General features: G+C 53.2%; 48 non-coding genes across 48 annotated transcripts; all 48 read right to left on the reverse strand.

The window, feature by feature from the left end:
- Positions 1 to 180: 180 nt before the first annotated feature.
- TRNAC-GCA (transfer RNA cysteine (anticodon GCA)) lies at positions 181 to 252 on the reverse strand. The gene has a single exon. It is a non-coding gene; the product is annotated as a tRNA-Cys (tRNA).
- Positions 253 to 376: 124 nt separating this feature from the next.
- On the reverse strand, positions 377 to 448 carry TRNAC-GCA (transfer RNA cysteine (anticodon GCA)). Its single transcript has one exon. It is a non-coding gene; the product is annotated as a tRNA-Cys (tRNA).
- Positions 449 to 569: 121 nt separating this feature from the next.
- On the reverse strand, positions 570 to 641 carry TRNAC-GCA (transfer RNA cysteine (anticodon GCA)). The gene has a single exon. It is a non-coding gene; the product is annotated as a tRNA-Cys (tRNA).
- Positions 642 to 1165: 524 nt separating this feature from the next.
- TRNAC-GCA (transfer RNA cysteine (anticodon GCA)) lies at positions 1166 to 1237 on the reverse strand. The gene has a single exon. It is a non-coding gene; the product is annotated as a tRNA-Cys (tRNA).
- A 727-nt stretch (positions 1238 to 1964) lies between these two features.
- TRNAC-GCA (transfer RNA cysteine (anticodon GCA)) lies at positions 1965 to 2036 on the reverse strand. The gene has a single exon. It is a non-coding gene; the product is annotated as a tRNA-Cys (tRNA).
- Positions 2037 to 2165: 129 nt separating this feature from the next.
- Positions 2166 to 2237, reverse strand: TRNAC-GCA (transfer RNA cysteine (anticodon GCA)). Its single transcript has one exon. It is a non-coding gene; the product is annotated as a tRNA-Cys (tRNA).
- Positions 2238 to 3530: 1293 nt separating this feature from the next.
- Positions 3531 to 3602, reverse strand: TRNAC-GCA (transfer RNA cysteine (anticodon GCA)). The gene has a single exon. It is a non-coding gene; the product is annotated as a tRNA-Cys (tRNA).
- A 121-nt stretch (positions 3603 to 3723) lies between these two features.
- Positions 3724 to 3795, reverse strand: TRNAC-GCA (transfer RNA cysteine (anticodon GCA)). Its single transcript has one exon. It is a non-coding gene; the product is annotated as a tRNA-Cys (tRNA).
- Positions 3796 to 3913: 118 nt separating this feature from the next.
- On the reverse strand, positions 3914 to 3985 carry TRNAC-GCA (transfer RNA cysteine (anticodon GCA)). Its single transcript has one exon. It is a non-coding gene; the product is annotated as a tRNA-Cys (tRNA).
- Positions 3986 to 4107: 122 nt separating this feature from the next.
- Positions 4108 to 4179, reverse strand: TRNAC-GCA (transfer RNA cysteine (anticodon GCA)). The gene has a single exon. It is a non-coding gene; the product is annotated as a tRNA-Cys (tRNA).
- A 315-nt stretch (positions 4180 to 4494) lies between these two features.
- On the reverse strand, positions 4495 to 4566 carry TRNAC-GCA (transfer RNA cysteine (anticodon GCA)). The gene has a single exon. It is a non-coding gene; the product is annotated as a tRNA-Cys (tRNA).
- A 316-nt stretch (positions 4567 to 4882) lies between these two features.
- Positions 4883 to 4954, reverse strand: TRNAC-GCA (transfer RNA cysteine (anticodon GCA)). Its single transcript has one exon. It is a non-coding gene; the product is annotated as a tRNA-Cys (tRNA).
- Positions 4955 to 5078: 124 nt separating this feature from the next.
- On the reverse strand, positions 5079 to 5150 carry TRNAC-GCA (transfer RNA cysteine (anticodon GCA)). Its single transcript has one exon. It is a non-coding gene; the product is annotated as a tRNA-Cys (tRNA).
- Positions 5151 to 5274: 124 nt separating this feature from the next.
- TRNAC-GCA (transfer RNA cysteine (anticodon GCA)) lies at positions 5275 to 5346 on the reverse strand. Its single transcript has one exon. It is a non-coding gene; the product is annotated as a tRNA-Cys (tRNA).
- A 124-nt stretch (positions 5347 to 5470) lies between these two features.
- On the reverse strand, positions 5471 to 5542 carry TRNAC-GCA (transfer RNA cysteine (anticodon GCA)). The gene has a single exon. It is a non-coding gene; the product is annotated as a tRNA-Cys (tRNA).
- Positions 5543 to 5664: 122 nt separating this feature from the next.
- TRNAC-GCA (transfer RNA cysteine (anticodon GCA)) lies at positions 5665 to 5736 on the reverse strand. The gene has a single exon. It is a non-coding gene; the product is annotated as a tRNA-Cys (tRNA).
- Positions 5737 to 5865: 129 nt separating this feature from the next.
- On the reverse strand, positions 5866 to 5937 carry TRNAC-GCA (transfer RNA cysteine (anticodon GCA)). Its single transcript has one exon. It is a non-coding gene; the product is annotated as a tRNA-Cys (tRNA).
- Positions 5938 to 6252: 315 nt separating this feature from the next.
- Positions 6253 to 6324, reverse strand: TRNAC-GCA (transfer RNA cysteine (anticodon GCA)). The gene has a single exon. It is a non-coding gene; the product is annotated as a tRNA-Cys (tRNA).
- Positions 6325 to 6446: 122 nt separating this feature from the next.
- Positions 6447 to 6518, reverse strand: TRNAC-GCA (transfer RNA cysteine (anticodon GCA)). Its single transcript has one exon. It is a non-coding gene; the product is annotated as a tRNA-Cys (tRNA).
- Positions 6519 to 6841: 323 nt separating this feature from the next.
- Positions 6842 to 6913, reverse strand: TRNAC-GCA (transfer RNA cysteine (anticodon GCA)). Its single transcript has one exon. It is a non-coding gene; the product is annotated as a tRNA-Cys (tRNA).
- A 316-nt stretch (positions 6914 to 7229) lies between these two features.
- Positions 7230 to 7301, reverse strand: TRNAC-GCA (transfer RNA cysteine (anticodon GCA)). The gene has a single exon. It is a non-coding gene; the product is annotated as a tRNA-Cys (tRNA).
- Positions 7302 to 7431: 130 nt separating this feature from the next.
- On the reverse strand, positions 7432 to 7503 carry TRNAC-GCA (transfer RNA cysteine (anticodon GCA)). Its single transcript has one exon. It is a non-coding gene; the product is annotated as a tRNA-Cys (tRNA).
- Positions 7504 to 8033: 530 nt separating this feature from the next.
- TRNAC-GCA (transfer RNA cysteine (anticodon GCA)) lies at positions 8034 to 8105 on the reverse strand. Its single transcript has one exon. It is a non-coding gene; the product is annotated as a tRNA-Cys (tRNA).
- Positions 8106 to 8234: 129 nt separating this feature from the next.
- Positions 8235 to 8306, reverse strand: TRNAC-GCA (transfer RNA cysteine (anticodon GCA)). Its single transcript has one exon. It is a non-coding gene; the product is annotated as a tRNA-Cys (tRNA).
- Positions 8307 to 9187: 881 nt separating this feature from the next.
- TRNAC-GCA (transfer RNA cysteine (anticodon GCA)) lies at positions 9188 to 9259 on the reverse strand. Its single transcript has one exon. It is a non-coding gene; the product is annotated as a tRNA-Cys (tRNA).
- A 709-nt stretch (positions 9260 to 9968) lies between these two features.
- Positions 9969 to 10040, reverse strand: TRNAC-GCA (transfer RNA cysteine (anticodon GCA)). Its single transcript has one exon. It is a non-coding gene; the product is annotated as a tRNA-Cys (tRNA).
- A 122-nt stretch (positions 10041 to 10162) lies between these two features.
- TRNAC-GCA (transfer RNA cysteine (anticodon GCA)) lies at positions 10163 to 10234 on the reverse strand. Its single transcript has one exon. It is a non-coding gene; the product is annotated as a tRNA-Cys (tRNA).
- A 122-nt stretch (positions 10235 to 10356) lies between these two features.
- On the reverse strand, positions 10357 to 10428 carry TRNAC-GCA (transfer RNA cysteine (anticodon GCA)). The gene has a single exon. It is a non-coding gene; the product is annotated as a tRNA-Cys (tRNA).
- A 118-nt stretch (positions 10429 to 10546) lies between these two features.
- Positions 10547 to 10618, reverse strand: TRNAC-GCA (transfer RNA cysteine (anticodon GCA)). Its single transcript has one exon. It is a non-coding gene; the product is annotated as a tRNA-Cys (tRNA).
- Positions 10619 to 10942: 324 nt separating this feature from the next.
- Positions 10943 to 11014, reverse strand: TRNAC-GCA (transfer RNA cysteine (anticodon GCA)). Its single transcript has one exon. It is a non-coding gene; the product is annotated as a tRNA-Cys (tRNA).
- A 521-nt stretch (positions 11015 to 11535) lies between these two features.
- On the reverse strand, positions 11536 to 11607 carry TRNAC-GCA (transfer RNA cysteine (anticodon GCA)). Its single transcript has one exon. It is a non-coding gene; the product is annotated as a tRNA-Cys (tRNA).
- Positions 11608 to 12323: 716 nt separating this feature from the next.
- TRNAC-GCA (transfer RNA cysteine (anticodon GCA)) lies at positions 12324 to 12395 on the reverse strand. The gene has a single exon. It is a non-coding gene; the product is annotated as a tRNA-Cys (tRNA).
- A 122-nt stretch (positions 12396 to 12517) lies between these two features.
- TRNAC-GCA (transfer RNA cysteine (anticodon GCA)) lies at positions 12518 to 12589 on the reverse strand. Its single transcript has one exon. It is a non-coding gene; the product is annotated as a tRNA-Cys (tRNA).
- Positions 12590 to 12707: 118 nt separating this feature from the next.
- Positions 12708 to 12779, reverse strand: TRNAC-GCA (transfer RNA cysteine (anticodon GCA)). The gene has a single exon. It is a non-coding gene; the product is annotated as a tRNA-Cys (tRNA).
- Positions 12780 to 13299: 520 nt separating this feature from the next.
- Positions 13300 to 13371, reverse strand: TRNAC-GCA (transfer RNA cysteine (anticodon GCA)). The gene has a single exon. It is a non-coding gene; the product is annotated as a tRNA-Cys (tRNA).
- Positions 13372 to 14089: 718 nt separating this feature from the next.
- Positions 14090 to 14161, reverse strand: TRNAC-GCA (transfer RNA cysteine (anticodon GCA)). Its single transcript has one exon. It is a non-coding gene; the product is annotated as a tRNA-Cys (tRNA).
- A 121-nt stretch (positions 14162 to 14282) lies between these two features.
- TRNAC-GCA (transfer RNA cysteine (anticodon GCA)) lies at positions 14283 to 14354 on the reverse strand. The gene has a single exon. It is a non-coding gene; the product is annotated as a tRNA-Cys (tRNA).
- Positions 14355 to 15565: 1211 nt separating this feature from the next.
- TRNAC-GCA (transfer RNA cysteine (anticodon GCA)) lies at positions 15566 to 15637 on the reverse strand. Its single transcript has one exon. It is a non-coding gene; the product is annotated as a tRNA-Cys (tRNA).
- Positions 15638 to 15765: 128 nt separating this feature from the next.
- Positions 15766 to 15837, reverse strand: TRNAC-GCA (transfer RNA cysteine (anticodon GCA)). The gene has a single exon. It is a non-coding gene; the product is annotated as a tRNA-Cys (tRNA).
- A 120-nt stretch (positions 15838 to 15957) lies between these two features.
- On the reverse strand, positions 15958 to 16029 carry TRNAC-GCA (transfer RNA cysteine (anticodon GCA)). Its single transcript has one exon. It is a non-coding gene; the product is annotated as a tRNA-Cys (tRNA).
- A 129-nt stretch (positions 16030 to 16158) lies between these two features.
- On the reverse strand, positions 16159 to 16230 carry TRNAC-GCA (transfer RNA cysteine (anticodon GCA)). Its single transcript has one exon. It is a non-coding gene; the product is annotated as a tRNA-Cys (tRNA).
- Positions 16231 to 16732: 502 nt separating this feature from the next.
- TRNAC-GCA (transfer RNA cysteine (anticodon GCA)) lies at positions 16733 to 16804 on the reverse strand. Its single transcript has one exon. It is a non-coding gene; the product is annotated as a tRNA-Cys (tRNA).
- A 120-nt stretch (positions 16805 to 16924) lies between these two features.
- Positions 16925 to 16996, reverse strand: TRNAC-GCA (transfer RNA cysteine (anticodon GCA)). Its single transcript has one exon. It is a non-coding gene; the product is annotated as a tRNA-Cys (tRNA).
- Positions 16997 to 17118: 122 nt separating this feature from the next.
- Positions 17119 to 17190, reverse strand: TRNAC-GCA (transfer RNA cysteine (anticodon GCA)). The gene has a single exon. It is a non-coding gene; the product is annotated as a tRNA-Cys (tRNA).
- Positions 17191 to 17312: 122 nt separating this feature from the next.
- TRNAC-GCA (transfer RNA cysteine (anticodon GCA)) lies at positions 17313 to 17384 on the reverse strand. Its single transcript has one exon. It is a non-coding gene; the product is annotated as a tRNA-Cys (tRNA).
- A 122-nt stretch (positions 17385 to 17506) lies between these two features.
- Positions 17507 to 17578, reverse strand: TRNAC-GCA (transfer RNA cysteine (anticodon GCA)). Its single transcript has one exon. It is a non-coding gene; the product is annotated as a tRNA-Cys (tRNA).
- A 123-nt stretch (positions 17579 to 17701) lies between these two features.
- On the reverse strand, positions 17702 to 17773 carry TRNAC-GCA (transfer RNA cysteine (anticodon GCA)). The gene has a single exon. It is a non-coding gene; the product is annotated as a tRNA-Cys (tRNA).
- A 128-nt stretch (positions 17774 to 17901) lies between these two features.
- On the reverse strand, positions 17902 to 17973 carry TRNAC-GCA (transfer RNA cysteine (anticodon GCA)). The gene has a single exon. It is a non-coding gene; the product is annotated as a tRNA-Cys (tRNA).
- Positions 17974 to 26632: the final 8659 nt, after the last annotated feature.

A 26632-nucleotide genomic window follows, 5' to 3' on the forward strand; every position in this document is an offset into this window, starting at 1 on the left:
CACCCGGATTTGAACCGAGGACCTCTCGATCTGCAGTCGAATGCTCTGCCACTGAGCTATACCGCCCTTGCCTTGTCCTCGGTGTTTGAATTTTTTTTTTTGTGCTAAACCAGCTCGACGGCATCGGTAAAGACACTCGCCGGCTCTCCCTTTTTCGGCGCGACTGCGGGCAAAACGCTGAGGGGGCACCCGGATTTGAACCGAGGACCTCTCGATCTGCAGTCGAATGCTCTGCCACTGAGCTATACCCCCCTTGCCTTGTCCTCGGTGTTTGAATTTTTTTTTTTTTTTTTTTTTGTGCTAAACCGGCTCGACGGCATCGGTAAAGACACTCGCCGGCTCTCCCTTTTTCGGCGCAACTGCGGGCAAAACGCTGAGGGGGCACCCGGATTTGAACCGAGGACCTCTCGATCTGCAGTCGAATGCTCTGCCACTGAGCTATACCCCCCTTGCCTTGTCCTCGGTGTTTGAATTTTTTTTTTTTTTTTCTGTGCTAAACCGGCTCGACGGCATCGGTAAAGACACTCGCCGGCTCTCCCTTTTTCGGCGCGACTGCGGGCAAAACGCTGAGGGGGCACCCGGATTTGAACCGAGGACCTCTCGATCTGCAGTCGAATGCTCTGCCACTGAGCTATACCCCCCTTGCCTTGTCCTCGGTGTTTAAATTTTTTTTTTTTTTTTTTGTGCTAAACCGGCTCGACGGCATCGGTAAAGACACTCGCCGGCTCTCCCTTTTTCGGCGCGACTGCGGGCAAAACGCTGAGGGGGCACGCGGATTTGAACCGAGGACCTCTCGATCTGCAGTCGAATGCTCTGCCACTGAGCTATACCCCCCTTGCCTTGTCCTCGGTGTTTGAATTGTTTTTTTTTTTTTTTTTTTTTTCGTGCTAATCCGGCTCGACGGCATCGGTAAAGACACTCGCTGGCTCTCCCTTTTTCGGCGCGACTGCGGGCAAAACGCTGAGGGGGCACCCGGATTTGAACCGAGGACCTCTTGATCTGCAGTCGAATGCTCTGCCACTGAGCTATACCGCCCTTGCCTTGTCCTTGGTATTTGAATTTTATTTTTATTTTTATTTATTTTTTGTGCTAAACCGGCTCTACGGCATCGGTAAAGACACTCGCCGGCTCTCCCTTTTTCGGCGCGACTGCGGGCAAAACGCTGAGGGGGCACCCGGATTTGAACCGAGGACCTCTCGATCTGCAGTCGAATGCTCTGCCACTGAGCTATACCCCCCTTGCCTTGTCCTCGGTGTTTGAATTTTTATTTTTTTTTTTATTTTTTTTTATGCTAAACCGGCTCGACGGCATCGGTAAAGACACTCGCCGGCTCTCCCTTTTTCGGCGCGACTGCGGGCAAAACGCTGAGGGGGCACCCGGATTTGAACCGAGGACCTCTTGATCTGCAGTCGAATGCTCTGCCACTGAGCTATACCCCCCTTGCCTTGTCCTCGGTGTTTGAATTTTTATTTTTTATTTTTTTTGTGCTAAACCGGCTCGACGGCATCGGTAAAGACACTCGCCGGCTCTCCCTTTTTCGGCGCGACTGCGGGCAAAACGCTGAGGGGGCAAACGGATTTGAACCGAGGACCTCTCGATCTGCAGTCGAATGCTCTGCCACTGAGCTATACCCCCCTTGCCTTGTCCTCGGTGTTTGAATTATATATATTTTTTTTTTTTTTGTGCTAAACCGGCTCGACGGCATCGGTAAAGACACTCGCCGGCTCTCCCTTTTTCGGCGCGACTGCGGGCAAAACGCTGAGGGGGCAAACGGATTTGAACCGAGGACCTCTCGATCTGCAGTCGAATGCTCTGCCACTGAGCTATACCCCCCTTGCCTTGTCCTCGGTGTTTGAATTATTTTTTATTTTTATTTTTTTTTTTTGTGCTAAACCGGCTCGACGGCATCGGTAAAGACACTCGCCGGCTCTCCCTTTTTCGGCGCGACTGCGGGCAAAACGCTGAGGGGGCACCCGGATTTGAACCGAGGACCTCTCGATCTGCAGTCGAATGCTCTGCCACTGAGCTATACCCCCCTTGCCTTGTCCTCGGTGTTTGAATTTTTTTTTTTTTATTTATTTTTTTTGTGCTAAACCGGCTCGACGGCATCGGTAAAGACACTCGCCGGCTCTCCCTTTTTCGGCGCGACTGCGGGCAAAACGCTGAGGGGGCACCCGGATTTGAACCGAGGACCTCTCGATCTGCAGTCGAATGCTCTGCCACTGAGCTATACCCCCCTTGCCTTGTCCTCGGTGTTTGAATTTTTTTTTTTTTTGTGCTAAACCGGCTCGACGGCATCGGTAAAGACACTCGCCGGCTCTCCCTTTTTCGGCGCGACTGCGGGCAAAACGCTGAAGGGGCACCCGGATTTGAACCGAGGACCTCTCGATCTGCAGTCGAATGCTCTGCCACTGAGCTATACCCCCCTTGCCTTGTCCTCGGTGTTTGAATTTTTTTTTTTTTTTTTTTTTGTGCTTAACCGGCTCGACGGCATCGGTAAAGACACTCGCCGGCTCTCCCTTTTTCGGCGCGACTGCGGGCAAAACGCTGAGGGGGCACCCGGATTTGAACCGAGGACCTCTTGATCTGCAGTCGAATGCTCTGCCACTGAGCTATACCCCCCTTGCCTTGTCCTCGGTGTTTGAATTTTTTTTTTTTTTTTTTTTTTGTGCTAAACCGGCTCGACGGCATCGGTAAAGACACTCGCCGGCTCTCCCTTTTTCGGCGCGACTGCGGGCAAAACGCTGAGGGGGCACCCGGATTTGAACCGAGGACCTCCCGATCTGCAGTCGAATGCTCTGCCACTGAGCTATACCCCCATTGCCTTGTCCTCGGTGTTTGAATTTTTTTTTTTTTTTTTTTGTGCTAAACCGGCTCGACGGCATCGGTAAAGACACTCGCCGGCTCTCCCTTTTTCGGCGCGACTGCGGGCAAAACGCTGAGGGGGCACCCGGATATGAACCGAGGACCTCTCGATCTGCAGTCGAATGCTCTGCCACTGAGCTATACCCCCCTTGCCTTGTCCTCGGTGTTTGAATTTTTTTTTTTTTTTGTGCTAAACCGGCTCGACGGCATCGGTAAAGACACTCGCCGGCTCTCCCTTTTTCGGCGCGACTGCGGGCAAAACGCTGAGGGGGCACCCGGATTTGAACCGAGTACCTCTCGATCTGCAGTCGAATGCTCTGCCACTGAGCTATACCCCCCTTGCCTTGTCCTCGGTGTTTGAATTATTTTTTTTTTTTTTTTTTTTTGTGCTAAACCGGCTCGACGGCATCGGTAAAGACACTCGCCGGCTCTCCCTTTTTCGGCGCGACCGCGGGTAAAATGCTGAGGGGGCACCCGGACTTGAACCGAGGACCTCTCGATCTGCAGTCGAATGCTCTGCCACTGAGCTATACCCCCCTTGCCTTGTCCTCGGTGTTTGAAATATTTTTTTTTTTTTTTTTTTTTTGTGCTAAACCGGCTCGACGGCATCGGTAAAGACACTCGCCGGCTCTCCCTTTTTCGGCGCGACTGCGGGCAAAACGCTGAGGGGGCACCCGGATTTGAACCGAGGACCTCTCGATCTGCAGTCGAATGCTCTGCCACTGAGCTATACCCCCCTTGCCTTGTGCTCGGTGTTTGAATTTTATTTTTTTTTTTTTGTGCTAAACCGGCTCGACGGCATCGGTAAAGACACTCGCCGGCTCTCCCTTTTTCGGCGCGACTGCGGGCAAAACGCTGAGGGGGCACCCGGATTTGAACCGAGGACCTCTCGATCTGCAGTCGAATGCTCTGCCACTGAGCTATACCCCCCTTGCCTTGTCCTCAGTGTTTGAATTTTTTATTTTTTTTGTGCTAAACCGGCTCGACGGCATCGGTAAAGACACTCGCCGGCTCTCCCTTTTTCGGCGCGACTGCGGGCAAAACGCTGAGGGGGCACCCGGATTTGAACCGAGGACCTCTCGATCTGCAGTCGAATGCTCTGCCACTGAGCTATACCCCCCTTGCCTTGTCCTCGGTGTTTGAAATTTTTTTTTTTTTTTTTTGTGCTAAACCGGCTCGACGGCATCGGTAAAGACACTCGCCGGCTCTCCCTTTTTCGGCGCGACTGCGGGCAAAACGCTGAGGGGGCACCCGGATTTGAACCGAGGACCTCTCGATCTGCAGTCGAATGCTCTGCCACTGAGCTATACCCCCTTGCCTTGTCCTCGGTGTTTGATTTTTTTTTTTTTTTTTTTTGTGCTAAACCGGCTCGACGGCATCGGTAAAGACACTCGCCGGCTCTCCCTTTTTCGGCGCGACTGCGGGCAAAACGCTGAGGGGGCACCCGGATTTGAACCGAGGACCTCTCGATCTGCAGTCGAATGCTCTGCCACTGAGCTATACCCGCCTTGCCTTGTCCTTGGTGTTTGAATTTTTTATTTTTATTTTTTGTGCTAAACCGGCTCGACGGCATCGGTAAAGACACTCGCCGGCTCTCCCTTTTTCGGCGCGACTGCGGGCAAAACGCTGAGGGGGCACCCGGATTTGAACCGAGGACCTCTCGATCTGCAGTCGAATGCTCTGCCACTGAGCTATACCCCCCTTGCCTTGTCCTCGGTGTTTGAATTTTTTTTTTTTTTTTTGTGCTAAACCGGCTCGACGGCATCGGTAAAGACACTCGCCGGCTCTCCCTTTTTCGGCGCGACTGCGGGCAAAACGCTGAGGGGGCACCCGGATTTGAACCGAGGACCTCTCGATCTGCAGTCGAATGCTCTGCCACTGAGCTATACCACCCTTGCCTTGTCCTCGGTGTTTGAATTTTTTTTTATTTTTTTTTTTGTGCTAAACCGGCTCGACGGCATCGGTAAAGACACTCGCCGGCTCTCCCTTTTTCGGCGCGACTGCGGGCAAAACGCTGAGGGGGCACCCGGATTTGAACCGAGGACCTCTCGATCTGCAGTCGAATGCTCTGCCACTGAGCTATACCCCCCTTGCCTTGTCCTCGGTGTTTGAATTTTTTTTTATTTATTTTTTTGTGCTAAACCGGCTCGACGGCATCGGTAAAGACACTCGCCGGCTCTCCCTTTTTCGGCGCGACTGCGGGCAAAACGCTGAGGGGGCACCCGGATTTGAACCGAGGACCTCTCGATCTGCAGTCGAATGCTCTGCCACTGAGCTATACCCCCCTTGCCTTGTCCTCGGTGTTTGAATTTTTTTTTTTTTTTTTTTTTGTGCTAAACCGGCTCGACGGCATCGGTAAAGACACTCGCCGGCTCTCCCTTTTTCGGCGCGACTGCGGGCAAAACGCTGAGGGGGCACCCGGATTTGAACCGAGGACCTCTCGATCTGCAGTCGAATGCTCTGCCACTGAGCTATACCCCCCTTGCCTTGTCCTCGGTGTTTGAATTTTTTTTTTTTTTTTTTTTTGTGCTAAACCGGCTCGACGGCATCGGTAAAGACACTCGCCGGCTCTCCCTTTTTCGGCGCGACTGCGGGCAAAACGCTGAGGGGGCACCCGGATTTGAACCGAGGACCTCTCGATCTGCAGTCGAATGCTCTGCCACTGAGCTATACCCCCCTTGCCTTGTCCTCGGTGTTTGAATTTTTTTTTTTTTTTTTCTGTGCTAAACCGGCTCGACGGCATCGGTAAAGACACTCGCCGGCTCTCCCTTTTTCGGCGCGACTGCGGGCAAAACGCTGAGGGGGCACCCGGATTTGAACCGAGGACCTCTCGATCTGCAGTCGAATGCTCTGCCACTGAGCTATACCCCCCTTGCCTTGTCCTCGGTGTTTAAATTTTTTTTTTTTTTTTTTTTTTTTTTGTGCTAAACCGGCTCGACGGCATCGGTAAAGACACTCGCCGGCTCTCCCTTTTTCGGCGCGACTGCGGGCAAAACGCTGAGGGGGCACCCGGATTTGAACCGAGGACCTCTCGATCTGCAGTCGAATGCTCTGCCACTGAGCTATACCCCCCTTGCCTTGTCCTCGGTGTTTGAATTGTTTTTTTTTTTTTTTTTTTTTTCGTGCTAAACCGGCTCGACGGCATCGGTAAAGACACTCGCCGGCTCTCCCTTTTTCGGCGCGACTGCGGGCAAAACGCTGAGGGGGCACCCGGATTTGAACCGAGGACCTCTCGATCTGCAGTCGAATGCTCTGCCACTGAGCTATACCGCCCTTGCCTTGTCCTCGGTGTTTGAATTTTTTTTTTTGTGCTAAACCGGCTCGACGGCATCGGTAAAGACACTCGCCGGCTCTCCCTTTTTCGGCGCGACTGCGGGCAAAACGCTGAGGGGGCACCCGGATTTGAACCGAGGACCTCTCGATCTGCAGTCGAATGCTCTGCCACTGAGCTATACCCCCCTTGCCTTGTCCTCGGTGTTTGAATTTTTTTTTTTTTTTTTTTGTGCTAAACCGGCTCGACGGCATCGGTAAAGACACTCGCCGGCTCTCCCTTTTTCGGCGCAACTGCGGGCAAAACGCTGAGGGGGCACCCGGATTTGAACCGAGGACCTCTCGATCTGCAGTCGAATGCTCTGCCACTGAGCTATACCCCCCTTGCCTTGTCCTCGGTGTTTGAATTTTTTTTTTTTTTTTTTCTGTGCTAAACCGGCTCGACGGCATCGGTAAAGACACTCGCCGGCTCTCCCTTTTTCGGCGCGACTGCGGGCAAAACGCTGAGGGGGCACCCGGATTTGAACCGAGGACCTCTCAATCTGCAGTCGAATGCTCTGCCACTGAGCTATACCCCCCTTGCCTTGTCCTCGGTGTTTAAATTTTTTTTTTTTTTTTTTTTTTTTTGTGCTAAACCGGCTCGACGGCATCGGTAAAGACACTCGCCGGCTCTCCCTTTTTCGGCGCGACTGCGGGCAAAACGCTGAGGGGGCACCCGGATTTGAACCGAGGACCTCTCGATCTGCAGTCGAATGCTCTGCCACTGAGCTATACCCCCCTTGCCTTGTCCTCGGTGTTTGAATTGTTTTTTTTTTTTTTTTTTTTTTTCGTGCTAAACCGGCTCGACGGCATCGGTAAAGACACTCGCCGGCTCTCCCTTTTTCGGCGCGACTGCGGGCAAAACGCTGAGGGGGCACCCGGATTTGAACCGAGGACCTCTCGATCTGCAGTCGAATGCTCTGCCACTGAGCTATACCGCCCTTGCCTTGTCCTCGGTGTTTGAATTTTTTTTTTTGTGCTAAACCGGCTCGACGGCATCGGTAAAGACACTCGCCGGCTCTCCCTTTTTCGGCGCGACTGCGGGCAAAACGCTGAGGGGGCACCCGGATTTGAACCGAGGACCTCTCGATCTGCAGTCGAATGCTCTGCCACTGAGCTATACCCCCCTTGCCTTGTCCTTGGTATTTGAATTTTATTTTTATTTTTATTTATTTTTTGTGCTAAACCGGCTCTACGGCATCGGTAAAGACACTCGCCGGCTCTCCCTTTTTCGGCGCGATTGCGGGCAAAACGCTGAGGGGGCACCCGGATTTGAACCGAGGACCTCTCGATCTGCAGTCGAATGCTCTGCCACTGAGCTATACCCCCCTTGCCTTGTCCTCGGTGTTTGAATTTTTATTTTTTTTTTATTTTTTTTTATGATAAACCGGCTCGACGGCATCGGTAAAGACACTCGCCGGCTCTCCCTTTTTCGGCGCGACTGCGGGCAAAACGCTGAGGGGGCAAACGGATTTGAACCGAGGACCTCTCGATCTGCAGTCGAATGCTCTGCCACTGAGCTATACCCCCCTTGCCTTGTCCTCGGTGTTTGAATTATATATTTTTTTTTTTTTTTTGTGCTAAACCGGCTCGACGGCATCGGTAAAGACACTCGCCGGCTCTCCCTTTTTCGGCGCGACTGCGGGCAAAACGCTGAGGGGGCAAACGGATTTGAACCGAGGACCTATCGATCTGCAGTCGAATGCTCTGCCACTGAGCTATACCCCCCTTGCCTTGTCCTCGGTGTTTGAATTATTTTTATTTTTTATTTTTTTTTTTTGTGCTAAACCGGCTCGACGGCATCGGTAAAGACACTCGCCGGCTCTCCCTTTTTCGGCGCGACTGCGGGCAAAACGCTGAGGGGGCACCCGGATTTGAACCGAGGACCTCTCGATCTGCAGTCGAATGCTCTGCCACTGAGCTATACCCCCCTTGCCTTGTCCTCGGTGTTTGAATTTTTTTTTTTTTATTTTTATTTTTTGTGCTAAACCGGCTCGACGGCATCGGTAAAGACACTCGCCGGCTCTCCCTTTTTCGGCGCGACTGCGGGCAAAACGCTGAGGGGGCACCCGGATTTGAACCGAGGACCTCTCGATCTGCAGTCGAATGCTCTGCCACTGAGCTATACCCCCCTTGCCTTGTCCTCGGTGTTTGAATTTTTTTTTTTTTTGTGCTAAACCGGCTCGACGGCATCGGTAAAGACACTCGCCGGCTCTCCCTTTTTCGGCGCGACTGCGGGCAAAACGCTGAAGGGGCACCCGGATTTGAACCGAGGACCTCTCGATCTGCAGTCGAATGCTCTGCCACTGAGCTATACCCCCCTTGCCTTGTCCTCGGTGTTTGAATTTTTTTTTTTTTGTGCTAAACCGGCTCGACGGCATCGGTAAAGACACTCGCCGGCTCTCCCTTTTTCGGCGCGACTGCGGGCAAAACGCTGAGGGGGCACCCGGATTTGAACCGAGGACCTCTCGATCTGCAGTTGAATGCTCTGCCACTGAGCTATACCCCCCTTGCCTTGTCCTCGGTGTTTGAATTTTTTTTTTTTTGTGCTAAACCGGCTCGACGGCATCGGTAAAGACACTCGCCGGCTCTCCCTTTTTCGGCGCGACTGCGGGCAAAACGCTGAAGGGGCACCCGGATTTGAACCGAGGACCTCTCGATCTGCAGTCGAATGCTCTGCCACTGAGCTATACCCCCCTTGCCTTGTCCTCGGTGTTTGAATTTTTTTTTTTTTTTTTTTTTTTGTGCTTAACCGGCTCGACGGCATCGGTAAAGACACTCGCCGGCTCTCCCTTTTTCGGCGCGACTGCGGGCAAAACGCTGAGGGGGCACCCGGATTTGAACCGAGGACCTCTTGATCTGCAGTCGAATGCTCTGCCACTGAGCTATACCCCCCTTGCCTTGTCCTCGGTGTTTGAATTTTTTTTTTTTTTTGTGCTAAACCGGCTCGACGGCATCGGTAAAGACACTCGCCGGCTCTCCCTTTTTCGGCGCGACTGCGGGCAAAACGCTGAGGGGGCACCCGGATTTGAACCGAGGACCTCTCGATCTGCAGTCGAATGCTCTGCCACTGAGCTATACCCCCCTTGCCTTGTCCTCGGTGTTTGAATTTTTTTTTTTTTTTTTTGTGCTAAACCGGCTCGACGGCATCGGTAAAGACACTCGCCGGCTCTCCCTTTTTCGGCGCGACTGCGGGCAAAACGCTGAGGGGGCACCCGGATATGAACCGAGGACCTCTCGATCTGCAGTCGAATGCTCTGCCACTGAGCTATACCCCCCTTGCCTTGTCCTCGGTGTTTGAATTTTTTTTTTTTTTGTGCTAAACCGGCTCGACGGCATCGGTAAAGACACTCGCCGGCTCTCCCTTTTTCGGCGCGACTGCGGGCAAAACGCTGAGGGGGCACCCGGATTTGAACCGAGTACCTCTCGATCTGCAGTCGAATGCTCTGCCACTGAGCTATACCCCCCTTGCCTTGTCCTCGGTGTTTGAATTTTTTTTTTTTTTTTTTTTTTTTTGTGCTAAACCGGCTCGACGGCATCGGTAAAGACACTCGCCGGCTCTCCCTTTTTCGGCGCGACTGCGGGTAAAATGCTGAGGGGGCACCCGGACTTGAACCGAGGACCTCTCGATCTGCAGTCGAATGCTCTGCCACTGAGCTATACCCCCCTTGCCTTGTCCTCGGTGTTTGAAATTTTTTTTTTTTTTTTTTTTTTTGTGCTAAACCGGCTCGACGGCATCGGTAAAGACACTCGCCGGCTCTCCCTTTTTCGGCGCGACTGCGGGCAAAACGCTGAGGGGGCACCCGGATTTGAACCGAGGACCTCTCGATCTGCAGTCGAATGCTCTGCCACTGAGCTATACCCCCCTTGCCTTGTGCTCGGTGTTTGAATTTTATTTTTATTTTTTTTGTGCTAAACCGGCTCGACGGCATCGGTAAAGACACTCGCCGGCTCTCCCTTTTTCGGCGCGACTGCGGGCAAAACGCTGAGGGGGCACCCGGATTTGAACCGAGGACCTCTCGATCTGCAGTCGAATGCTCTGCCACTGAGCTATACCCCCCTTGCCTTGTCCTCGGTGTTTGAATTTTATTTTATTTTTTTTTGTGCTAAACCGGCTCGACGGCATCGGTAAAGACACTCGCCGGCTCTCCCTTTTTCGGCGCGACTGCGGGCAAAACGCTGAGGGGGCACCCGGATTTGAACCGAGGACCTCTCGATCTGCAGTCGAATGCTCTGCCACTGAGCTATACCCCCCTTGCCTTGTCCTCAGTGTTTGAATTTTTTATTTTTTTTGTGCTAAACCGGCTCGACGGCATCGGTAAAGACACTCGCCGGCTCTCCCTTTTTCGGCGCGACTGCGGGCAAAACGCTGAGGGGGCACCCGGATTTGAACCGAGGACCTCTCGATCTGCAGTCGAATGCTCTGCCACTGAGCTATACCCCCCTTGCCTTGTCCTCGGTGTTTGAAATTTTTTTTTTTTTTTTTTTTTTTTTTTGTGCTAAACCGGCTCGACGGCATCGGTAAAGACACTCGCCGGCTCTCCCTTTTTCGGCGCGACTGCGGGCAAAACGCTGAGGGGGCACCCGGATTTGAACCGAGGACCTCTCGATCTGCAGTCGAAAGCTCTGCCACTGAGCTATACCCCCCTTGCCTTGTCCTCGGTGTTTGAATTTTTTTTTTTTTTTTTTGTGCTAAACCGGCTCGACGGCATCGGTAAAGACACTCGCCGGCTCTCCCTTTTTCGGCGCGACTGCGGGCAAAACGCTGAGGGGGCACCCGGATTTGAACCGAGGACCTCTCGATCTGCAGTCGAATGCTCTGCCACTGAGCTATACCCCCCTTGCCTTGTCCTCGGTGTTTGAAATTTTTTTTTTTTTTTTTTTTTTTTTTTGTGCTAAACCGGCTCGACGGCATCGGTAAAGACACTCGCCGGCTCTCCCTTTTTCGGCGCGACTGCGGGCAAAACGCTGAGGGGGCACCCGGATTTGAACCGAGGACCTCTCGATCTGCAGTCGAAAGCTCTGCCACTGAGCTATACCCCCCTTGCCTTGTCCTCGGTGTTTGAATTTTTTTTTTTTTTTTTTGTGCTAAACCGGCTCGACGGCATCGGTAAAGACACTCGCCGGCTCTCCCTTTTTCGGCGCGACTGCGGGCAAAACGCTGAGGGGGCACCCGGATTTGAACTGAGGACCTCTCGATCTGCAGTCGAATGCTCTGCCACTGAGCTATACCCCCCTTGCCTTGCCCTCGGTGTTCGAATTTTTTATTTATTTATTTTTTTGTGCTAAACCGGCTCGACGGCATCGGTAAAGACACTCGCCGGCTCTCCCTTTTTCGGCGCGACTGCGGGCAAAACGCTGAGGGGGCACCCGGATTTGAACCGAGGACCTCTCGATCTGCAGTCGAATGCTCTGCCACTGAGCTATACCCCCCTTGCCTTGCCCTCGGTGTTTGAATATTTTTTTTTTTTGTTTTTTTTGTGCTAAACCGGCTCGACGGCATCGGTAAAGACACTCGCCGGCTCTCCCTTTTTCGGCGCGACTGCGGGCAAAACGCTGAGGGGGCACCCGGATATGAACCGAGGACCTCTCGATCTGCAGTCGAATGCTCTGCCACTGAGCTATACCCCCCTTGCCTTGTCCTCGGTGTTTGAATTTTTTTTTTTTTTGTGCTAAACCGGCTCGACGGCATCGGTAAAGACACTCGCCGGCTCTCCCTTTTTCGGCGCGACTGCGGGCAAAACGCTGAGGGGGCACCCGGATTTGAACCGAGTACCTCTCGATCTGCAGTCGAATGCTCTGCCACTGAGCTATACCCCCCTTGCCTTGTCCTCGGTGTTTGAATTTTTTTTTTTTTTTTTTTTTTTTTTGTGCTAAACCGGCTCGACGGCATCGGTAAAGACACTCGCCGGCTCTCCCTTTTTCGGCGCGACTGCGGGCAAAACGCTGAGGGGGCACCCGGACTTGAACCGAGGACCTCTCGATCTGCAGTCGAATGCTCTGCCACTGAGCTATACCCCCCTTGCCTTGTCCTCGGTGTTTGAAATTTTTTTTTTTTTTTTTTTTTTTTGTGCTAAACCGGCTCGACGGCATCGGTAAAGACACTCGCCGGCTCTCCCTTTTTCGGCGCGACTGCGGGCAAAACGCTGAGGGGGCACCCGGATTTGAACCGAGGACCTCTCGATCTGCAGTCGAATGCTCTGCCACTGAGCTATACCCCCCTTGCCTTGTCCTCGGTGTTTGAATTTTTTTTTTTTTTTTTTTGTGCTAAACCGGCTCGACGGCCTCGGTAAAGACACTCGCCGGCTCTCCCTTTTTCGGCGCGACTGCGGGCAAAACGCTGAGGGGGCACCCGGATTTGAACCGAGGACCTCTCGATCTGCAGTCGAATGCTCTGCCACTGAGCTATACCCCCCTTGCCTTGTCCTCGGTGTTTGAATTTTTTATTTTTTTTGTGCTAAACCGGCTCGACGGCATCGGTAAAGACACTCGCCGGCTCTCCCTTTTTCGGCGCGACTACGGGCAAAACGCTGAGGGGGCACCCGGATTTGAACCGAGGACCTCTCGATCTGCAGTCGAATGCTCTGCCACTGAGCTATACCCCCCTTGCCTTGTCCTCGGTGTTTGAATTTTTTTTTTTTTTTTTTTTTTTTTTTGTGCTAAACCGGCTCGACGGCATCGGTAAAGACACTCGCCGGCTCTCCCTTTTTCGGCGCGACTGCGGGCAAAACGCTGAGGGGGCACCCGGATTTGAACCGAGGACCTCTCGATCTGCAGTCGAAAGCTCTGCCACTGAGCTATACCCCCCTTGCCTTGTCCTCGGTGTTTGAATTTTTTTTTTTTTTTTTTGTGCTAAACCGGCTCGACGGCATCGGTAAAGACACTCGCCGGCTCTCCCTTTTTCGGCGCGACTGCGGGCAAAACGCTGAGGGGGCACCCGGATTTGAACTGAGGACCTCTCGATCTGCAGTCGAATGCTCTGCCACTGAGCTATACCCCCCTTGCCTTGCCCTCGGTGTTCGAATTTTTTATTTATTTATTTTTTTGTGCTAAACCGGCTCGACGGCATCGGTAAAGACACTCGCCGGCTCTCCCTTTTTCGGCGCGACTGCGGGCAAAACGCTGAGGGGGCACCCGGATTTGAACCGAGGACCTCTCGATCTGCAGTCGAATGCTCTGCCACTGAGCTATACCCCCCTTGCCTTGCCCTCGGTGTTTGAATATTTTTTTTTTTTTTGTTTTTTTTGTGCTAAACCGGCTCGACGGCATCGGTAAAGACACTCGCCGGCTCTCCCTTTTTCGGCGCGACTGCGGGCAAAACGCTGAGGGGGCACCCGGATATGAACCGAGGACCTCTCGATCTGCAGTCGAATGCTCTGCCACTGAGCTATACCCCCCTTGCCTTGTCCTCGGTGTTTGAATTTTTTTTTTTTTTGTGCTAAACCGGCTCGACGGCATCGGTAAAGACACTCGCCGGCTCTCCCTTTTTCGGCGCGACTGCGGGCAAAACGCTGAGGGGGCACCCGGATTTGAACCGAGTACCTCTCGATCTGCAGTCGAATGCTCTGCCACTGAGCTATACCCCCCTTGCCTTGTCCTCGGTGTTTGAATTTTTTTTTTTTTTTTTTTTTTTTTTGTGCTAAACCGGCTCGACGGCATCGGTAAAGACACTCGCCGGCTCTCCCTTTTTCGGCGCGACTGCGGGCAAAACGCTGAGGGGGCACCCGGACTTGAACCGAGGACCTCTCGATCTGCAGTCGAATGCTCTGCCACTGAGCTATACCCCCCTTGCCTTGTCCTCGGTGTTTGAAATTTTTTTTTTTTTTTTTTTTTTTTGTGCTAAACCGGCTCGACGGCATCGGTAAAGACACTCGCCGGCTCTCCCTTTTTCGGCGCGACTGCGGGCAAAACGCTGAGGGGGCACCCGGATTTGAACCGAGGACCTCTCGATCTGCAGTCGAATGCTCTGCCACTGAGCTATACCCCCCTTGCCTTGTCCTCGGTGTTTGAATTTTTTTTTTTTTTTTTTGTGCTAAACCGGCTCGACGGCCTCGGTAAAGACACTCGCCGGCTCTCCCTTTTTCGGCGCGACTGCGGGCAAAACGCTGAGGGGGCACCCGGATTTGAACCGAGGACCTCTCGATCTGCAGTCGAATGCTCTGCCACTGAGCTATACCCCCCTTGCCTTGTCCTCGGTGTTTGAATTTTTTATTTTTTTTGTGCTAAACCGGCTCGACGGCATCGGTAAAGACACTCGCCGGCTCTCCCTTTTTCGGCGCGACTACGGGCAAAACGCTGAGGGGGCACCCGGATTTGAACCGAGGACCTCTCGATCTGCAGTCGAATGCTCTGCCACTGAGCTATACCCCTCTTGCCTTGTCCTCGGTGTTTGAATTTTTTTTTTTTTTTTTTTTTTTTTTTGTGCTAAACCGGCTCGACGGCATCGGTAAAGACACTCGCCGGCTCTCCCTTTTTCGGCGCGACTGCGGGCAAAACGCTGAGGGGGCACCCGGATTTGAACCAAGGACCTCTCGATCTGCAGTCGAAAGCTCTGCCACTGAGCTATACCCCCCTTGCCTTGTCCTCGGTGTTTGAATTTTTTTTTTTTTTTTTTGTGCTAAACCGGCTCGACGGCATCGGTAAAGACACTCGCCGGCTCTCCCTTTTTCGGCGCGACTGCGGGCAAAACGCTGAGGGGGCACCCGGATTTGAACTGAGGACCTCTCGATCTGCAGTCGAATGCTCTGCCACTGAGCTATACCCCCCTTGCCTTGCCCTCGGTGTTCGAATTTTTTATTTATTTATTTTTTTGTGCTAAACCGGCTCGACGGCATCGGTAAAGACACTCGCCGGCTCTCCCTTTTTCGGCGCGACTGCGGGCAAAACGCTGAGGGGGCACCCGGATTTGAACCGAGGACCTCTCGATCTGCAGTTGAATGCTCTGCCACTGAGCTATACCCCCCTTGCCTTGTCCTCGGTGTTTGAATTTTTTTTTTTTTTTTGTTCTTAACCGGCTCGACGGCATCGGTAAAGACACTCGCCGGCTCTCCCTTTTTCGGTGCGACTGCGGGCAAAGCGCTGAGGGGGCAGCCGGATTTGAACCGAGGACCTCTCGATCTGCAGTCGAATGCTCTGCCACTGAGCTATACCCCCCTTGCCTTGTCCCTGGTGTTTGAATTTTTTTGTTTTTTTTTGTGCTTAACCGGCTCGACGGCATCGGTAAAGACACTCGCCGGCTCTCCCTTTTTCGGCGCGATACCCCCCTTGCCTTGTCCTCGGTGTTTGAATTATTTTTTTTTTTTTTTTTTTTTTGTGCTAAACCGGCTCGACGGCATCGGTAAAGACACTCGCCGGCTCTCCCTTTTTCGGCCCGACTGCGGGCAAAATGCTGAGGGGGCACCCGGATTTGAACCGAGGACCTCTCGATCTGCAGTCGAATGCTCTGCCACTGAGCTATACCCCCCTTGCCTTGTCCTCGGTGTTTGAATTTTTTATTTTTTATTTTTTTTTTTGTGCTAAACCGGCTCGACGGCATCGGTAAAGACACTCGCCGGCTCTCCCTTTTTCGGCGCGACTGCGGGCAAAACGCTGAGGGGGCACCCGGATTTGAACCGAGGACCTCTCGATCTGCAGTCGAATGCTCTGCCACTGAGCTATACCCCCCTTGCCTTGTCCTCGGTGTTTGAATTTTTTTTTTTTTTTTTGTGCTAAACCGGCTCGACGGCATCGGTAAAGACACTCGCCGGCTCTCCCTTTTTCGGCGCGACTGCGGGCAAAACGCTGAGGGGGCACCCGGATTTGAACCGAGGACCTCTCGATCTGCAGTCGAATGCTCTGCCACTGAGCTATACCCCCCTTGCCTTGTCCTCGGTGTTTGAATTTTTATTTTTTTATTTTTTTTTTTTGTGCTAAACCGGCTCGACGGCATCGGTAAAGACACTCGCCGGCTCTCCCTTTTTCGGCGCGACTGCGGGCAAAACGCTGAGGGGGCACCCGGATTTGAACCGAGGACCTCTCGATCTGCAGTCGAATGCTCTGCCACTGAGCTATACCCCCCTTGCCTTGTCCTCGGTGTTTGAATTATTTATTTTTTTTTTGTGCTAAACCGGCTCGACGGCATCGGTAAAGACACTCGCCGGCTCTCCCTTTTTCGGCGCGACTGCGGGCAAAACGCTGAGGGGGCACCCGGATTTGAACCAAGGACCTCTCGATCTGCAGTCGAATGCTCTGCCACTGAGCTATACCCCCCTTGCCTTGTCCTCGGTGTTTGAATTTTTTTTTTATTTTTTTTTGTGCTAAACCGGCTCGACGGCATCGGTAAAGACACTCGCCGGCTCTCCCTTTTTCGGCGCGACTGCGGGCAAAACGCTGAGGGGGCACCCGGATTTGAACCAAGGACCTCTCGATCTGCAGTCGAATGCTCTGCCACTGAGCTATACCCCCCTTGCCTTGTCCTCGGTGTTTGAATTTTTTTTTTTTGTGCTAAACCGGCTCGACGGCATCGGTAAAGACACTCGCCGGCTCTCCCTTTTTCGGCGCGACTGCGGGCAAAACGCTGAGGGGGCACCCGGATTTGAACCGAGGACCTCTCGATCTGCAGTCGAATGCTCTGCCACTGAGCTATACCCCCCTTGCCTTGTCTTCGGTGTTTGAATTTTATTTTTATTTTTTGTGCTAAACCGGCTCGACGGCATCGGTAAAGACACTCGCCGGCTCTCCCTTTTTCGGCGCGACTGCGGGCAAAACGCTGAGGGGGCACCCGGATTTGAACCGAGGACCTCTCGATCTGCAGTCGAATGCTCTGCCACTGAGCTATACCCCCCTTGCCTTGTCCTCTGTGTTTGAATTTTTTATTTTTTTTTTTTGTGCTAAACCGGCTCGACGGCATCGGTAAAGACACTCGCCGGCTCTCCCTTTTTCGGCGCGACTGCGGGCAAAACGCTGAGGGGGCACCCGGATTTGAACCGAGGACCTCTCGATCTGCAGTCGAATGCTCTGCCACTGAGCTATACCCCCCTTGCCTTGTCCTCTGTGTTTGAATTTTTTATTTATTTTTTTTGTGCTAAACCGGCTCGACGGCATCGGTAAAGACACTCGCCGGCTCTCCCTTTTTCGGCGCGACTGCGGGCAAAACGCTGAGGGGGCACCCGGATTTGAACCGAGGACCTCTCGATCTGCAGTCGAATGCTCTGCCACTGAGCTATACCCCCCTTGCCTTGTCCTCTGTGTTTGAATTTTTTATTTTTTTTTTTTGTGCTAAACCGGCTCGACGGCATCGGTAAAGACACTCGCCGGCTCTCCCTTTTTCGGCGCGACTGCGGGCAAAACGCTGAGGGGGCACCCGGATTTGAACCGAGGACCTCTCGATCTGCAGTCGAATGCTCTGCCACTGAGCTATACCCCCCTTGCCTTGTCCTCGGTGTTTGAATTTTTTTTTTTTTTTTTTTTGTGCTAAACCGGCTCGACGGCATCGGTAAAGACACTCGCCGGCTCTCCCTTTTTCGGCGCGACTGCGGGCAAAACGCTGAGGGGGCACCCGGATTTGAACCGAGGACCTCTCGATCTGCAGTCGAATGCTCTGCCACTGAGCTATACCCCCCTTGCCTTGTCCTCGGTGTTTGAATTTTTTTTTTTTTATTTTTTTTTTTGTGCTAAACCGGCTCGACGGCATCGGTAAAGACACTCGCCGGCTCTCCCTTTTTCGGCGCGACTGCGGGCAAAACGCTGAGGGGGCACCCGGATTTGAACCGAGGACCTCTCGATCTGCAGTCGAATGCTCTGCCACTGAGCTATACCCCCCTTGCCTTGTCCTCGGTGTTTGAATTTTTTTTTTTTTTTTTGTGCTAAACCGGCTCGACGGCATCGGTAAAGACACTCGCCGGCTCTCCCTTTTTCGGCGCGACTGCGGGCAAAACGCTGAGGGGGCACCCGGATTTGAACCGAGGACCTCTCGATCTGCAGTCGAATGCTCTGCCACTGAGCTATACCCCCCTTGCCTTGTCCTCGGTGTTTGAATTTTTATTTTTTTATTTTTTTTTTTTGTGCTAAACCGGCTCGACGGCATCGGTAAAGACACTCGCCGGCTCTCCCTTTTTCGGCGCGACTGCGGGCAAAACGCTGAGGGGGCACCCGGATTTGAACCGAGGACCTCTCGATCTGCAGTCGAATGCTCTGCCACTGAGCTATACCCCCCTTGCCTTGTCCTCGGTGTTTGAATTATTTATTTTTTTTTTGTGCTAAACCGGCTCGACGGCATCGGTAAAGACACTCGCCGGCTCTCCCTTTTTCGGCGCGACTGCGGGCAAAACGCTGAGGGGGCACCCGGATTTGAACCAAGGACCTCTCGATCTGCAGTCGAATGCTCTGCCACTGAGCTATACCCCCCTTGCCTTGTCCTCGGTGTTTGAATTTTTTTTTTATTTTTTTTTGTGCTAAACCGGCTCGACGGCATCGGTAAAGACACTCGCCGGCTCTCCCTTTTTCGGCGCGACTGCGGGCAAAACGCTGAGGGGGCACCCGGATTTGAACCAAGGACCTCTCGATCTGCAGTCGAATGCTCTGCCACTGAGCTATACCCCCCTTGCCTTGTCCTCGGTGTTTGAATTTTTTTTTTTTTGTGCTAAACCGGCTCGACGGCATCGGTAAAGACACTCGCCGGCTCTCCCTTTTTCGGCGCGACTGCGGGCAAAACGCTGAGGGGGCACCCGGATTTGAACCGAGGACCTCTCGATCTGCAGTCGAATGCTCTGCCACTGAGCTATACCCCCCTTGCCTTGTCTTCGGTGTTTGAATTTTATTTTTATTTTTTGTGCTAAACCGGCTCGACGGCATCGGTAAAGACACTCGCCGGCTCTCCCTTTTTCGGCGCGACTGCGGGCAAAACGCTGAGGGGGCACCCGGATTTGAACCGAGGACCTCTCGATCTGCAGTCGAATGCTCTGCCACTGAGCTATACCCCCCTTGCCTTGTCCTCTGTGTTTGAATTTTTTATTTTTTTTTTTTGTGCTAAACCGGCTCGACGGCATCGGTAAAGACACTCGCCGGCTCTCCCTTTTTCGGCGCGACTGCGGGCAAAACGCTGAGGGGGCACCCGGATTTGAACCGAGGACCTCTCGATCTGCAGTCGAATGCTCTGCCACTGAGCTATACCCCCCTTGCCTTGTCCTCTGTGTTTGAATTTTTTATTTATTTTTTTTGTGCTAAACCGGCTCGACGGCATCGGTAAAGACACTCGCCGGCTCTCCCTTTTTCGGCGCGACTGCGGGCAAAACGCTGAGGGGGCACCCGGATTTGAACCGAGGACCTCTCGATCTGCAGTCGAATGCTCTGCCACTGAGCTATACCCCCCTTGCCTTGTCCTCTGTGTTTGAATTTTTTATTTTTTTTTTTTGTGCTAAACCGGCTCGACGGCATCGGTAAAGACACTCGCCGGCTCTCCCTTTTTCGGCGCGACTGCGGGCAAAACGCTGAGGGGGCACCCGGATTTGAACCGAGGACCTCTCGATCTGCAGTCGAATGCTCTGCCACTGAGCTATACCCCCCTTGCCTTGTCCTCGGTGTTTGAATTTTTTTTTTTTTTTTTTTGTGCTAAACCGGCTCGACGGCATCGGTAAAGACACTCGCCGGCTCTCCCTTTTTCGGCGCGACTGCGGGCAAAACGCTGAGGGGGCACCCGGATTTGAACCGAGGACCTCTCGATCTGCAGTCGAATGCTCTGCCACTGAGCTATACCCCCCTTGCCTTGTCCTCGGTGTTTGAATTTTTTTTTTTTTTTTTTTTTGTGCTAAACCGGCTCGACGGCATCGGTAAAGACACTCGCCGGCTCTCCCTTTTTCGGCGCGACTGCGGGCAAAACGCTGAGGGGGCACCCGGATTTGAACCGAGGACCTCTCGATCTGCAGTCGAATGCTCTGCCACTGAGCTATACCCCCCTTGCCTTGTCCTCGGTGTTTGAATTTTTTTTTTTTTTTTTTTTGTGCTAAACCGGCTCGACGGCATCGGTAAAGACACTCGCCGGCTCTCCCTTTTTCGGCGCGACTGCGGGCAAAACGCTGAGGGGGCACCCGGATTTGAACCGAGGACCTCTCGATCTGCAGTCGAATGCTCTGCCACTGAGCTATACCCCCCTTGCCTTGTCCTCGGTGTTTGAATTTTTTTTTTTTTTTTTTTTGTGCTAAACCGGCTCGACGGCATCGGTAAAGACACTCGCCGGCTCTCCCTTTTTCGGCGCGACTGCGGGCAAAACGCTGAGGGGGCACCCGGATTTGAACCGAGGACCTCTCGATCTGCAGTCGAATGCTCTGCCACTGAGCTATACCCCCCTTGCCTTGTCCTCGGTGTTTGAATTTTTTTTTTTTTTTTTTTTTGTGCTAAACCGGCTCGACGGCATCGGTAAAGACACTCGCCGGCTCTCCCTTTTTCGGCGCGACTGCGGGCAAAACGCTGAGGGGGCACCCGGATTTGAACCGAGGACCTCTCGATCTGCAGTCGAATGCTCTGCCACTGAGCTATACCCCCCTTGCCTTGTCCTCGGTGTTTGAATTTTTTTTTTTTTTTTTTTTGTGCTAAACCGGCTCGACGGCATCGGTAAAGACACTCGCCGGCTCTCCCTTTTTCGGCGCGACTGCGGGCAAAACGCTGAGGGGGCACCCGGATTTGAACCGAGGACCTCTCGATCTGCAGTCGAATGCTCTGCCACTGAGCTATACCCCCCTTGCCTTGTCCTCGGTGTTTGAATTTTTTTTTTTTTTTTTTTTTGTGCTAAACCGGCTCGACGGCATCGGTAAAGACACTCGCCGGCTCTCCCTTTTTCGGCGCGACTGCGGGCAAAACGCTGAGGGGGCACCCGGATTTGAACCGAGGACCTCTCGATCTGCAGTCGAATGCTCTGCCACTGAGCTATACCCCCCTTGCCTTGTCCTCGGTGTTTGAATTTTTTTTTTTTTTTTTTTTGTGCTAAACCGGCTCGACGGCATCGGTAAAGACACTCGCCGGCTCTCCCTTTTTCGGCGCGACTGCGGGCAAAACGCTGAGGGGGCACCCGGATTTGAACCGAGGACCTCTCGATCTGCAGTCGAATGCTCTGCCACTGAGCTATACCCCCCTTGCCTTGTCCTCGGTGTTTGAATTTTTTTTTTTTTTTTTTTTGTGCTAAACCGGCTCGACGGCATCGGTAAAGACACTCGCCGGCTCTCCCTTTTTCGGCGCGACTGCGGGCAAAACGCTGAGGGGGCACCCGGATTTGAACCGAGGACCTCTCGATCTGCAGTCGAATGCTCTGCCACTGAGCTATACCCCCCTTGCCTTGTCCTCGGTGTTTGAATTTTTTTTTTTTTTTGTGCTAAACCGGCTCGACGGCATCGGTAAAGACACTCGCCGGCTCTCCCTTTTTCGGCGCGACTGCGGGCAAAACGCTGAGGGGGCACCCGGATTTGAACCGAGGACCTCTCGATCTGCAGTCGAATGCTCTGCCACTGAGCTATACCCCCCTTGCCTTGTCCTCGGTGTTTGAATTTTTTTTTTTTTTTTTTGTGCTAAACCGGCTCGACGGCATCGGTAAAGACACTCGCCGGCTCTCCCTTTTTCGGCGCGACTGCGGGCAAAACGCTGAGGGGGCACCCGGATTTGAACCGAGGACCTCTCGATCTGCAGTCGAATGCTCTGCCACTGAGCTATACCCCCCTTGCCTTGTCCTCGGTGTTTGAATTTTTTTTTTTTTTTGTGCTAAACCGGCTCGACGGCATCGGTAAAGACACTCGCCGGCTCTCCCTTTTTCGGCGCGACTGCGGGCAAAACGCTGAGGGGGCACCCGGATTTGAACCGAGGACCTCTCGATCTGCAGTCGAATGCTCTGCCACTGAGCTATAACCCCCTTGCCTTGTCCTCGGTGTTTGAATTTTTTTTTTTTTTTTGTGCTAAACCGGCTCGACGGCATCGGTAAAGACACTCGCCGGCTCTCCCTTTTTCGGCGCGACTGCGGGCAAAACGCTGAGGGGGCACCCGGATTTGAACCGAGGACCTCTCGATCTGCAGTCGAATGCTCTGCCACTGAGCTATACCCCCCTTGCCTTGTCCTCGGTGTTTGAATTTTTTTTTTTTTTTGTGCTAAACCGGCTCGACGGCATCGGTAAAGACACTCGCCGGCTCTCCCTTTTTCGGCGCGACTGCGGGCAAAACGCTGAGGGGGCACCCGGATTTGAACCAAGGACCTCTCGATCTGCAGTCGAATGCTCTGCCACTGAGCTATACCCCCCTTGCCTTGTCTTCGGTGTTTGAATTTTATTTTTATTTTTTGTGCTAAACCGGCTCGACGGCATCGGTAAAGACACTCGCCGGCTCTCCCTTTTTCGGCGCGACTGCGGGCAAAACGCTGAGGGGGCACCCGGATTTGAACCGAGGACCTCTCGATCTGCAGTCGAATGCTCTGCCACTGAGCTATACCCCCTTGCCTTGTCCTCGGTGTTTGAATTTTTTTTTTTTTGTGCTAAACCGGCTCGACGGCATCGGTAAAGACACTCGCCGGCTCTCCCTTTTTCGGCGCGACTGCGGGCAAAACGCTGAGGGGGCACCCGGATTTGAACCGAGGACCTCTCGATCTGCAGTCGAATGCTCTGCCACTGAGCTATACCCCCCTTGCCTTGTCCTCGGTGTTTGAATTTTTTTTTTTTTGTGCTAAACCGGCTCGACGGCATCGGTAAAGACACTCGCCGGCTCTCCCTTTTTCGGCGCGACTGCGGGCAAAACGCTGAGGGGGCACCCGGATTTGAACCGAGGACCTCTCGATCTGCAGTCGAATGCTCTGCCACTGAGCTATACCCCCCTTGCCTTGTCCTCGGTGTTTGAATTTTTTTTTTTTTTTTTTGTGCTAAACCGGCTCGACGGCATCGGTAAAGACACTCGCCGGCTCTCCCTTTTTCGGCGCGACTGCGGGCAAAACGCTGAGGGGGCACCCGGATTTGAACCGAGGACCTCTCGATCTGCAGTCGAATGCTCTGCCACTGAGCTATACCCCCCTTGCCTTGTCCTCGGTGTTTGAATTTTTTTTTTTTTTTTTGTGCTAAACCGGCTCGACGGCATCGGTAAAGACACTCGCCGGCTCTCCCTTTTTCGGCGCGACTGCGGGCAAAACGCTGAGGGGGCACCCGGATTTGAACCGAGGACCTCTCGATCTGCAGTCGAATGCTCTGCCACTGAGCTATACCCCCCTTGCCTTGTCCTCGGTGTTTGAATTTTTTTTTTTTTTGTGCTAAACCGGCTCGACGGCATCGGTAAAGACACTCGCCGGCTCTCCCTTTTTCGGCGCGACTGCGGGCAAAACGCTGAGGGGGCACCCGGATTTGAACCGAGGACCTCTCGATCTGCAGTCGAATGCTCTGCCACTGAGCTATAACCCCCTTGCCTTGTCCTCGGTGTTTGAATTTTTTTTTTTTTTTTTGTGCTAAACCGGCTCGACGGCATCGGTAAAGACACTCGCCGGCTCTCCCTTTTTCGGCGCGACTGCGGGCAAAACGCTGAGGGGGCACCCGGATTTGAACCGAGGACCTCTCGATCTGCAGTCGAATGCTCTGCCACTGAGCTATACCCCCCTTGCCTTGTCCTCGGTGTTTGAATTTTTTTTTTTTTTTTGTGCTAAACCGGCTCGACGGCATCGGTAAAGACACTCGCCGGCTCTCCCTTTTTCGGCGCGACTGCGGGCAAAACGCTGAGGGGGCACCCGGATTTGAACCAAGGACCTCTCGATCTGCAGTCGAATGCTCTGCCACTGAGCTATACCCCCCTTGCCTTGTCTTCGGTGTTTGAATTTATTTTTATTTTTTGTGCTAAACCGGCTCGACGGCATCGGTAAAGACACTCGCCGGCTCTCCCTTTTTCGGCGCGACTGCGGGCAAAACGCTGAGGGGGCACCCGGATTTGAACCGAGGACCTCTCGATCTGCAGTCGAATGCTCTGCCACTGAGCTATACCCCCCTTGCCTTGTCCTCGGTGTTTGAATTTTTTTTTTTTTGTGCTAAACCGGCTCGACGGCATCGGTAAAGACACTCGCCGGCTCTCCCTTTTTCGGCGCGACTGCGGGCAAAACGCTGAGGGGGCACCCGGATTTGAACCGAGGACCTCTCGATCTGCAGTCGAATGCTCTGCCACTGAGCTATACCCCCCTTGCCTTGTCCTCGGTGTTTGAATTTTTTTTTTTTTTGTGCTAAACCGGCTCGACGGCATCGGTAAAGACACTCGCCGGCTCTCCCTTTTTCGGCGCGACTGCGGGCAAAACGCTGAGGGGGCACCCGGATTTGAACCGAGGACCTCTCGATCTGCAGTCGAATGCTCTGCCACTGAGCTATACCCCCCTTGCCTTGTCCTCGGTGTTTGAATTTTTTTTATTTTTTTTTGTGCTAAACCGGCTCGACGGCATCGGTAAAGACACTCGCCGGCTCTCCCTTTTTCGGCGCGACTGCGGGCAAAACGCTGAGGGGGCACCCGGATTTGAACCGAGGACCTCTCGATCTGCAGTCGAATGCTCTGCCACTGAGCTATACCCCCCTTGCCTTGTCCTCGGTGTTTGAATTTTTTTTTTTTTTTTGTGCTAAACCGGCTCGACGGCATCGGTAAAGACACTCGCCGGCTCTCCCTTTTTCGGCGCGACTGCGGGCAAAACGCTGAGGGGGCACCCGGATTTGAACCGAGGACCTCTCGATCTGCAGTCGAATGCTCTGCCACTGAGCTATACCCCCCTTGCCTTGTCCTCGGTGTTTGAATTTTTTTTTTTTTTTTGTGCTAAACCGGCTCGACGGCATCGGTAAGGACACTCGCCGGCTCTCCCTTTTTCGGCGCGACTGCGGGCAAAACGCTGAGGGGGCACCCGGATTTGAACCGAGGACCTCTCAATCTGCAGTCGAATGCTCTGCCACTGAGCTATACCCCCCTTGCCTTGTCCTCGGTGTTTGAATTTTTTTTTTTTTTTTGTGCTAAACCGGCTCGACGGGTAAAGACACTTGCCGGCTCTCCCTTTTTCGGCGCGACTGCGGGCAAAACGCTGAGGGGGCATCCGGATTTGAACCGAGGACCTCTTGATCTGCAGTCGAATGCTTTGCCACTGAGCTATACCCCCCTTGCCTTGTCCTTGGTGTTTGAATTTTTATTTTTTTTTGTGCTAAACCGGCTCGACGGCATCGGTAAAGACACTCGCCGGCTCTCCCTTTTTCGGCGCGACTGCGGGCAAAACGCTGAGGGGGCACCCGGATTTGAACCGAGGACCTCTCGATCTGCAGTCGAATGCTCTGCCACTGAGCTATACCCCCCTTGCCTTGTCCTCGGTGTTTGAATTTTTTTTTTTTTTTTTGTGCTAAACCGGCTCGACGGCATCGGTAAAGACACTCGCCGGCTCTCCCTTTTTCGGCGCGACTGCGGGCAAAACGCTGAGGGGGCACCCGGATTTGAACCGAGGACCTCTCGATCTGCAGTCGAATGCTCTGCCACTGAGCTATACCCCCCTTGCCTTGTCCTCGGTGTTTGAATTTTTTTTTTATTTTATTTTTTTTTTGTGCTAAACCGGCTCGACGGCATCGGTAAAGACACTCGCCGGCTCTCCCTTTTTCGGCGCGACTGCGGGCAAAACGCTGAGGGGGCACCCGGATTTGAACCGAGGACCTCTCGATCTGCAGTCGAATGCTCTGCCACTGAGCTATACCCCCCTTGCCTTGTCCTCGGTGTTTGAATTTTTTTTTTATTTTATTATTTTTTTTGTGCTAAACCGGCTCGACGGCATCGGTAAAGACACTCGCCGGCTCTCCCTTTTTCGGCGCGACTGCGGGCAAAACGCTGAGGGGGCACCCGGATTTGAACCGAGGACCTCTCGATCTGCAGTCGAATGCTCTGCCACTGAGCTATACCCCCCTTGCCTTGTCCTCGGTGTTTGAATTTTTTTTTTATTTTATTTTTTTTTTGTGCTAAACCGGCTCGACGGCATCGGTAAAGACACTCGCCGGCTCTCCCTTTTTCGGCGCGACTGCGGGCAAAACGCTGAGGGGGCACCCGGATTTGAACCGAGGACCTCTCGATCTGCAGTCGAATGCTCTGCCACTGAGCTATACCCCCCTTGCCTTGTCCTCGGTGTTTGAATTTTTTTTTTATTTTATTTTTTTTTTGTGCTAAACCGGCTCGACGGCATCGGTAAAGACACTCGCCGGCTCTCCCTTTTTCGGCGCGACTGCGGGCAAAACGCTGAGGGGGCACCCGGATTTGAACCGAGGACCTCTCGATCTGCAGTCGAATGCTCTGCCACTGAGCTATACCCCCCTTGCCTTGTCCTCGGTGTTTGAATTTTTTTTTTATTTTATTTTTTTTTTTGTGCTAAACCGGCTCGACGGCATCGGTAAAGACACTCGCCGGCTCTCCCTTTTTCGGCGCGACTGCGGGCAAAACGCTGAGGGGGCACCCGGATTTGAACCGAGGACCTCTCGAT

Source organism: Lithobates pipiens, unplaced genomic scaffold, assembly GCF_037356315.1.
Source record: "Lithobates pipiens isolate NorthernLeopardFrog02 unplaced genomic scaffold, aLitPip1_a1.2 Scaffold_22, whole genome shotgun sequence".
Taxonomy (NCBI): domain Eukaryota; kingdom Metazoa; phylum Chordata; class Amphibia; order Anura; family Ranidae; genus Lithobates; species Lithobates pipiens.